This window comes from Lathyrus oleraceus, chromosome 3 (assembly GCF_024323335.1).
Source record: "Lathyrus oleraceus cultivar Zhongwan6 chromosome 3, CAAS_Psat_ZW6_1.0, whole genome shotgun sequence".
NCBI lineage: Eukaryota > Viridiplantae > Streptophyta > Magnoliopsida > Fabales > Fabaceae > Lathyrus > Lathyrus oleraceus.
In genome coordinates this window covers 374,962,652-374,973,626 of record NC_066581.1, presented here as the reverse complement: position 1 = coordinate 374,973,626, position 10,975 = coordinate 374,962,652, and positions in this window count along the sequence as shown.

The window sequence follows — 10,975 nt, the reverse complement described above, 5'->3', positions numbered from 1 at the left end:
AAACAAGCACCAAGACAAATCTGTAGGGGACAAGAGAAGTCCCAAAGTATCTGCAGGGAGATCCCAGTGTCAACTGAGAAACAAAAGTGGTGCATAAGCACGAACTGCTGTAGAAGCAAATCCACACAACTCCACTGGGGGACAATCCACTGAGGGAGAATGATATCATCCAGATAGAATCTAACTGCATAAGCAACTCTACTGGGGAAAAAACTGTCGGCTACTCTCTTGGGAACAACCACTGAGGGAGGACAGATCAAACAAGGATATTCTGCAACAACCACTCCACTGGGGAGAATAACATAGCAAACTGATCACAACAAGTAGATTCTGCAATATAAGCCACTCTACTGGGGATCACAAACAGTCAGGAAATAATCCGTTCACTGGAGGCTAGAGCCATCATCCGACCATATCGGGATTGAAGGAGTATTCAACAGGCGAAACTGCCACAACAAACATTCTGCAGACTAAGCTGAGGAAAAGATGGTTGCAATACTGGGATGTCAACCCAAATCAACCACTGAGTAGGAAAATAAATCCTGCTCTGCTGAAGAGAAAAACTCTGATGGAGAGATAGCAACAATTCCACAGACGACTTCGCCGGGGAAAAGGTAAAGTACCGGGTATCAAACCACTGACTTACCAAGTCTTCAAAAGAAACGATCGTGCTGAGGAAACAGACAAATTCCGGGCACACTGCATGGGGAAAAGAGGTAACAACTCCACTTGCAACCCTGGTGGGGATATCAATAACAGCTCTACTTGCGACTCAGAGGGGAATATCAACAACGGTTATACTCGCGACTCCGAGGGGAGTATCAATCAATCAGTTATACTCATGACTGTGCTGAGGAGACAAATAAAGTCTGGGGATACGACCCACTGGAGAAAGTGACGGGGCACCAAGATGACAAACCATCAACCGCCGAAACTTCACAAGAAAACACCCATGCTAGGGAAAACTGCTGCTGGAGAGAACGAAGTCTTCAACAACACATCACTTGCGACTGTACTGGGGAACACCCCAACAACAACTGTTTGAGGAACAACCTCAACAAAGATCTGAAGAAAGAAGATACCACCAAACCAGGAATATGAACAAATGTCTTACCTGTTGGGAATCATGCCACCCTCGGGAGAGCACTGAGATATTCTTGAGTATCCTTTCAATCTTGTGAATGTTCACTTTGTTTAAAACAAAAATTTTGAAAAATTTGATTTGTTTAAAACAATGACATTTTATCAATTTAAAACATGCAAAACATTTGTTGAATTGAAACAAATAAGAGTGCAAATAATTGGATAAAAAGCTCAAATTGATTTGATAGAATGGTAGTCTGCAAATGGCAAGACTCCATAGATCTGTACAAATTTGAAATCAGTGATATATATTGGAAGAGGGCTACATTGAACATAATGATCCTTTCTCTACCAATTTGAATCTCGATGTATCCGAAGCTTCAGTTGACGACGAATCGAGAATCTTCTGACGAAATGACGACTGATGAACCAGAAAGTCTTGTCAGGATGCAGTTACTTGCCAAATCCCTAATTTTTGCCTAGATTGCCCCAGAGTGAGGTACTCAATCTAGCGGGATGCAAATATTCCTTTTTTTCAAGTCTCTAATTTTTGCCTGGATTACCCTTGCGGGTTCTCCACCGAGACGCTCATTTTTGCCTAAGCCGCCCTTTCGGGTTTTCAACTTAGCGAGCTATTCTGTTTTTTCATTTGTTTTTTTTTCATTTGCATATACTTTTTTTTTTAGGCAAAGTATCTCTTAACTGCATCTGAATTCACAGGACGAGTGAAATCCTCCCCATCCATTGTTGTAAGCATCAAAGCTCCGCCTGAAAAGGCTCTCTTAACAACATATGGACCCTCGTAGTTTGGAGTCCACTTGCCCCTGGAATCGGGCGCGAAAGACAAAACTTTCTTGAGCACAAGGTCACCTTCTCGGAACACACGAGGCTTGACCTTCTTGTCGAATGCTTTCTTCATTCTCTGCTGATATAACTGACCATGGCACATGGCAGTTAATCTTCTCTTCAATCAAATTCAACTGGTCATAACGACTCTGAATCCATTCAGCATCAGTCAACTTGGCTTCCATCAAGACTCGCATTGATGGGATCTCCACCTCTACTGGGAGAACGGCTTCCATGCCATAAACAAGAGAGAAAGGGGTTGCCCCTGTTGAAGTGCGTACAGACGTACGATATCCATGCAAAGCAAATGGCAGCATCTCATGCCAATCTTTGTACGTGACAGTCATCTTCTGGATAATTCTCTTGATATTCTTGTTAGCAGCTTCAACAGCCCCATTCATCTTAGGTCTGTAAGGAGAGGAATTATGGTGTGCAATCTTGAATTCAGCGCACAACTCATCCATCATCTTGTTATTCAGATTGGATCCATTATCAGTAATGATCCTCTCTGGCACACCATAACGGCAAATCAGCTGGTTCTTGATAAACTTCACAACCACCTGTCTGGTTACATTCGCGTACGAAGCGGCTTCAACCCATTTGGTGAAGTAATCAATTGCTACGAGAATAAACCGATGTCCGTTGGACGCTTTCGGCTCAATCATGCCGATCATGTCGATTCCCCACATAGAGAAAGGCCATGGTGATGAAATCACATTCAGGAGTGTCGGAGGAATATGAATCTTATCCGCATAAATTTGACACTTGTGACATTTCTTCACATACTTGCAACAGTCAGACTCCATTGTCAGCCAATAGTAGCCTGCTCTCAACATCTTCTTAGCCATGGCATGTCCATTGGAATGAGTACCAAATGAACCCTCATGGACCTCAGTCATCAATAGGTTTGCTTCGTGTCTATCCACGCATCTGAGCAAAACCATATCAAAATTTCTCTTGTACAGCACTTCACCACTGAGGTAGAAACTGCCTGACAACCTTCTCAAAGTTTTCCTATCTTTCACAGATGCCCCAGGCGGGTAGACCTGGTTCTGGAGGAAATTCTTGATATCAAAATACCAAGGCTTGTCATCTTTCACGTCTTCAATTGCAAATATGTGAGCGGGTCTGTCCAAGCGCATCACAGTAATATTGGGAACATCATTCCACCATCTGACAACTATCATGGAAGCAAGCGTTGCAAGGGCATCTGCCATCCGATTATCCTCTCGAGGAATATGATAAAATTCAACTTCTGTGAAGAAAGTTGAAATTCTCCTTGCATAATCTCTGTATGGGATGAGACCTGGTTGATTGTCTCCCATTCACCTTTGATCTGATTGACAACCAAAGCTGAATCACCATAGACATCAAGATACTTGATTCTCAAGTCAATGCATTCTTCAAGTCCCATAATACAGGCTTCATACTCCGCCATATTATTCGTGCATTTGAAAGTTAGCCTTGCTGTAAATGGAATGTGCGATCCCTGGGGATTAACAATTACTGCCCCAATTCCATTTCCATATTGATTAACAGCGCCATCAAACACCATCGTCCATCTGGAACCAGGTTCTGGACCTTCATCAAGTGTAGGCTCATCGCAATCTTTCATCTTCAAATACAGAATTTCCTCGTCAGGGAAGTCATACTGAACAGACTGATGATCTTCAATTGGCTGGTGCGCTAAGTGGTCAGCCAAGATACTACCTTTGATAGCTTTCTGAGCTCGATACTCAATATCATACTCAGACAACAGCATCTGCCAACGGGCAATCCTCCCAGTTAAAGCAGGCTTCTCGAAGATATACTTAATTGGATCCATTCTGGATATCAACCAAGTTGTATGATTTATCATGTACTGGCGCAAACGCTTAGCTGCCCAAGCTAAAGCACAGCACGTCTTCTCAAGCATAGAGTACCGAGACTCACAATCAGTAAACTTCTTACTGAGGTAGTATATAGCAAACTCCTTCTTCCCTGATTCATCTTGTTGACCGAGTACACAACCCATCGAGTCTTCAAGAACTGTTAAGTACATAATCAGAGGTCTTCCTTCCACTGGCGGAGACAAAATCGGAGGTTCGGACAGATAATCTTTGATACTGTCGAAAGCTTTCTGGCAATCCTCGGTCCAATCATGAGACTGATCTTTCCGGAGGAGCTTGAATATCGGCGCACATGTGGCAGTCATGTGGGATATAAATCTGGAAATGTAGTTCAAGCGGCCAAGAAAACCTCGGACTTGCTTCTCAGTTTTGGGTGCGGGCATCTCTTGTATTGCTTTGACCTTTGCAGGATCAACCTCAATACCTCTTTCACTTACCACAAAACCCAACAACTTGCCGGAACGGACTCCAAAAGTACATTTGTTCGGATTCAGACGAAGCTGGAATTTCCTCAAACGCTGAAAAAGCTTCAACAAATGCTCAATATGCTCAACTTCCGTTCGGGACTTAGCAATCATATCATCAACATAGACTTCTATCTCCTTGTGCATCATATCATGAAACAAGGTAGTCATAGCTCGTTGATACGTGGCTCCGGCGTTCTTCAAACCGAAGGGCATCACTCGATAACAGAATGTTCCCCAAGGTGTGATGAATGTTGTCTTCTCCATATCCTCTGGTGCCATCTTGATTTGATTATATCCGGAAAATCCGTCCATAAAGGAAAAGACTTTGAATTTAGCTGTATTGTCTACCAACATGTCAATGTGTGGTAGAGGAAAATCATCTTTTGGGCTAGCTTTATTCAAATCTCTGTAATCAACGCACATACGGACTTTTCCGTCCTTCTTAGGAACAGGCACAATATTGGCCACCCATAGAGGATATGTCGAAGTCACCAGAAACCCCGCATCAATTTGCTTCTGAACTTCCTCTTTGATCTTCACTGCCATATCTGGATGAGTTCTTCTGAGCTTCTGCTTCACAGGCACGCACTCAGGCTTCAAAGGCAGGAAATGTTGCACAATATCTGTATCTAAACCCGGCATGTCTTCATAGGACCAAGCAAAGATATCTGAATATTCTCGTAGCAAGCTGATCAAATCTTCCTTAACAGACCCTTCAAGAAGTGCCCCAATCTTCACCAGGCGCTCACAATCTTCAGATCCCAAGTTGACTGTTTCCAAGTCTTCGAGATGCGGCTGAATGATCTTCTCTTCGTGCTCAAGGAGACGGGTGATCTCATCAGGAATCTCTTCAACGTCATCTTCTTCTGCCTCAAATACAGGGAATTCAAAATTGGGAGATGGCGTTGGATCATTATGTTCAATGGGTTTTAGGATCAACCTGCATAATGATTTTGGTTAAGAAAAAATTCAGATTTTAAACAAGCAAATCATTATGCAGATGAAAGATGTTGCTTTTACAGCTTTTATTTTGTTTTTATGGTTTTTTGTGATCACTGATTTCATAAAGAAAAGCAAAAAGTGAAAACAAAGGAAAAACAAATGTTTTGACAATGCAAAAATTGAATGAAAACATCATTGTATATATGCTTTGCCAACAATGTCATCACTTCTCCTTTTGGCATGGGAGAAGGGTTTTAAACAAAATGAACAATTACTCTGATCTATGGATAACTGTAGGAACATCCACAGCGACCCAATTGTGGCAGACACCACCAGGAATAACAAAATTGTTCAATCTTCTGCATCTTCTTCTTCAATGATGCAGCAGCAGCTTCCTCTTCTGCAGGTTGATCAGCATGGATGAATCCTCCACTGGTGAACAGACCTTGCTCATTGCATGCCCCAGAACCATAGCCAATGCCAGCCCGGGATCGGTTATCTTCAAGTTCAAGCACTTTCCCTAATCCAGCGACTGCACCACATTCAATGGCCAGCTTAGCATCACGGTAGGAAGTGAATGAAGGAGACTTCTTCTCGATTGGTTTATCAATAGATAAAGCTTGGAACTGAGTTCCAACTTCATCCTCTGCATCAATGTACGAGAAAGAAGACAAGTTACTGACCAGGAGAGCCTTTTCTCCCCCTACTACAACCAATTTCTTGTTTTTCACAAACTTCAACTTTTGGTGTAGGGTGGATGTCACGGCGCCAGCCTCGTGAATCCATGGTCTGCCCAAGAGACAGCTGTATGATGGGTGAATATCCATTACTTGAAAAGTGATCTGGAAATCACTTGGTCCAATCTTGATTGGGAGATCAACTTCCCCAATCACGGTCTTACGCGACCCATCAAAAGCTTTAACAACAACCCCACTCTGCCTCATAGGAGGACCTTGATATGACAATCGAGAGAGTGTGGATTTTGGCAATACATTAAGAGACGATCCAGTGTCCACCAACACATTGGACATTGCATCAGATTTGCAATTCATAGATATATGTAAAGCCATGTTGTGGTCTCTTCCCTCCTCAGGGAGATCAGCGTCACAAAAGCTCAGAGTGTTGCAAGCGGTAATGTTTGCAACAATGCTATCAAATTGTTCCAGGGTGACGTCGTGATCGACATATGCCAGGTCCAAGACTTTCTGCAGAGATTCCCTATGGGCTCTGAATTCAGCAATAGAGAAAGAATGGAAATCTTGGAGGGCGTGTGTAGAAGCTGGTCTACAATATTGTACTCACTCTTTCTGATGAGCCTCAGCATCTCATCAGATTCTTCATCAACAATGCCACTCGGGCCAACTGAAGAAACAGGAGTCTTTTGTACAGACGAGGAGGGTTTGGCAACATCAAGTGCCGGATTCTGAACATTCACAGCATTCCCTACAGGGCGCTCAACAGATTCAGAAGAAACAGCAGGAGCTTTGGCAGGCGCAAAAAACACGACCACTTCGGGTCAACCCACTAACATCAGCAATAGTGGTCACGGAAGTAGAAGGCAAAGGTACTTCAACCCCATCCTGGACAGCAACAGGATTGTACCGGAAAGGTACAGCTTTATCAGATGAATACGGCACAGGGCCGGCTGGTTTGATAATCAAAGCAGGGGAAGCCTTAGGCTTGTTGCTATTGTAGCGAATAACAACGGGCTCTGGCAGCTTGAACACCGGGGAGATGACACTCACTTCGGGCTCAACAACATCCACATTGCGATTCTGGAGAATCTCAATGGTACCTTCATTCAACATCTTCTGAAGTTCACAGCGAACTTGGTCACAACCCAAGCGATTGACCGAACAGACGCGGCACTGGTCATGGTTATGCTTCAAATAACTGTGCTGACACAGCATCTTATGTAAATCAACCAACGACTGCCGGATATGGCTGACATACTTCACCTTGTACTTCCCAAGGTCTTCCTGGATCATATTCACAGATTTCCCATGCGAAGGCAATGGGTTCCTGGTGACATTCGGTTGGAGTCTTCAAAACTCAGAATTCCGCTTCTCATGAGGTCTTGAACCTTATTCTTCAGCGGGAAACAGTTCTCAACGTTGTGGCCCGGAGCACCGGAATGGTAGACACAATGCTGGTCTGGTTTGTACCACCATTGCGGATTGGCAGGAATAGCAGGAGGATCCCTGGGTGAAACCAACTTCCTCTCCAACAAGGAGGGATAAAGCTCTGTATATGTCATCGGAATAGGGTCGAAGCTGACCTTCTTCCTATCATAGTTCACATTTGCCTGATTGGTTGTACTTCCACGAGGCTGGTAAGCCTGTTGCTGTGGACGCTGCTGTTGCTGTTGATATTGCGGTTGTGGATATTGCTGCTGATGCTGATACTGTTGAGCATTATCCTTGAATACAGGTGCCACACTAGCCACCTGATGCTGATGTTGGAATGATGTGCAGGCTTCCTCTGAACAGAGGGTCTTCGATGCTTGGGCTGAGACTGCACAGCATGCGCTTCACCTTCTTTCCTCTTAAACGCTCCATACCGCTTAGAGGAAGAACCATCATCTTTAGCTAATCGTCCTTCACGGACGCCTTCTTCAAGACGCATCCCCATGTTCACCATCTCGGTGAAATCAGAGGGAGCGCTGGCCACCATTCTCTCATAATAGAATGACCCAAGAGTCTTCAGAAAGATCTTGGTCATCTCTTCTCTTCTAATGGTGGAGTGATTTGAGCTGCCAGCTCACGCCATCTCTGGGCGTACTCCTTGAACGTCTCTTTGTCCTTTTGTGACATAGACCTGAGTTGATCTCTGTCAGGCGCCATGTCAACGTTGTATTTATATTGCTTGACGAAAGCTTCGCCAAGATCATTGAAAGAGCGGATGTTGACACTGTCCAGGCTCATGTACCAACGGAGAGCAGCACCAGACAAACTGTCTTGGAAGTAGTGGATCAAGAGTTGATCGTTGTCTGTCTGCGTGGACATCTTTCTGGCATACATGACCAGTGTGCCAAAGGACAAGTGTTCCCTTTATACTTCTCAAAGTCTGGGACCTTGAATTTAACTGGTATTTTCACACCGGGAACTAGACAAAGTTCGGCTGCTGACTTGCCGAAGAGATCTTTGCCTCTAAGAGTTCTCAATTCCTTTCTCAGCTCGAGGAATTGATCGTTCATTGCATCCATTTTCTCGTGAACATCTGAGCCCTCAGACGCTTCAGAGTGATAAATGGTGTCGTCTACCCTCGGCATGGTATGCACGACAGGAGGAACAGGAATAGGGACCGGGCTAGATGCCGGCATTTGAGCAAATGTTGGAGCTGGCAGATCAGGCATAAAGCCAGGAGGCATCCCCCAAGGAAAACCGGGAGGCATGGCATTTGGCTGATGGGCACTGACAGGCACCGATGAAGTAGCTATCTCAGATATAACTGTCCGCTGAACCGGAGTTGCTGGCTGTTGGGAGCAGGCTGATTCTGGGCAGCAAGAAGTTGCTCCATCAGAGCGCCAAGTCTGGCGACTTCATCTCTCAAACTCTGGTTCTCTTGTTCCAATTGCTCCATAATCCTTGCAGAGTTGACTCTCGTATAATACCGGTGAGTCAGCTTGTCTTCAAAATAAATGAAGATCAAGGGTTAGAACCGGAAGACCAGAAAAATGGGTACCTGTTTATGCAGAATGATGCATGAAATGCTTGTGCAAATGCTTTGATTTTCAAGGAACCCTTAGGGTTTGTTTGCAATATTTTGAATATTTAAACATTTTGATTGCTCATGGAAAATATTTCATTCAAAATATTAAGACAAAGAAGTACAGCATTCTTTTAAATATTACAAAGAGAAAAGGTAAATAACATCCTATGGATCCCTATTAGCTCGGGATGCTGGAAGACGAGAAGTGTACAACTTCTTGATCTCTCTCTCATAGGCAGCCTCCATATCAGCTTTCTCCTTTGCAAGTTGATCATACTTCCTTTTCCAGAATTTGGAAGACTGAGGAAGCAGAGAAGTCCAAGTGTCGTTCGGATCGTCGATCACTCGGTGCTCGAGAAATTCAATCATATCATCTTTCTCCTTGAGCTGCTGCAGCAATTCCTCTCTCTCGCGGATCCAGGCACGCGAAAGGTCTTCTTCTCTCAACTCCTCTACACGTTGGGTAGGGAGGGTTGAAGGCCCAGCCACATCCAACAGTGTAGGTCTCGGATGATCATATGGCATCAGGTAGGTAGCAGCCCTCTGTCTGACCCAAGAGGTATAGGGCTCCAAAGCAATGCAGTTCTTTGGACCCAATTCATTCCTACTCTTTATGCGAATATTGCGCCAAGCGCGGACAAATCTGGCTTTCAGGCCTTGGGGATCTTTACCCTCCTGAAAGAACACACCTTCTAACAGAATGTTATGGGGTTTATCCTTTAGGGGGAACCCAAGCTGACGACGTGCAAGCGTAGGGTTGTAGGTAATCCCACCACATGTACCAAGAAGAGGCACATTGGGGAATTCACCACAAGAATTGATGATCTGAACGGTATCATACACGCGATCATACCAGGTGATATCATCATTGGTGAGAGACATGAGTCTCTGAGACCACCGTAGACATCCCTTGTTCTCCTTGAAAGCAACTGTCTGCGGCAAGTGCGAAATAAACCACTTGTACAGCAGGGGTAAACAGCAGACAATGACTCCTCCATTCTTCATATTCCTCAGATGCATGGAGACATACGCATCACCCAACAAGGTCGGAACCGGATTAAGGACTGAAAAGATCCTAATGGCATTCATGTCGACGAACTTGTCAAAGTTGGGAAACAGCACCAATCCATAGATAAGCAATACGAATAGAGCCTCAAAGGCATCCTCACTCATGGCCTCCCCATAAAAGGTTGCTTGAGCAATAAGGAACTCGGAAGGAAAACCCTGAATTCCGCCTTTGGTAGTCAGATTAGCTCTAATCAGATCTTCATCTATATGCAACAGGCTGGAAATCTCTCGAGCAGATGGAATACTCTCTAAGCCACTGAACGGCACTTGATCCAGAATAGGAATCCCAATAAGGTGAGAGTATTCTTCCAAAGTCGGCAACAACTGGAAGTCCGGAAATAAGAAGCAATGATAGAGCGGATCATAGAACTGAGCAAGAGTGCTCATCAATCCCTCATCCACTTGAGTAGTCAACAGCGGCAGAAGCTTCCCATATCGAGCTTTGAAACCCAAGGGATCTAATACATATGATGTCAGATTCCTTAACTCTTTTACATCGGGCTGCTTGAAGCTGTACTTCTTTGTATGCCTTTTTGGTCTTTCCATGTCTGAAAATTTTGCAAATAACCCTTTAAGTTCCTTGAAAATTTTCTCTTTTTGATGACATGAATGCGGATGAATGCGTGAATGCATGAATGCAACAAACACACTCAAGGATCAAGCAAAGCACACCAAACAAAGGTCGTGGGAAAGCTCTATGTATCCCTAATATCAATCATCCATTTTGGTGGATTTAGGTTTTCACCTTATCGACACCCAAGTTCCATTGATATTAACGGTACATGAACCGGTTCAAACATTCTTAATATCAACCAGCCGCTTTGGTGGATTTTAGGTTTTACACCTGATCCGGGATCCATTGATATTAACAATGTTTGAACGACTCAACCACGAATCACGGGTTTGTTGAGAGTCACGAGCATGGAGTCTCGGTTAAGAACCACCCAAAGGGAGTGTACTAGGGTTTAA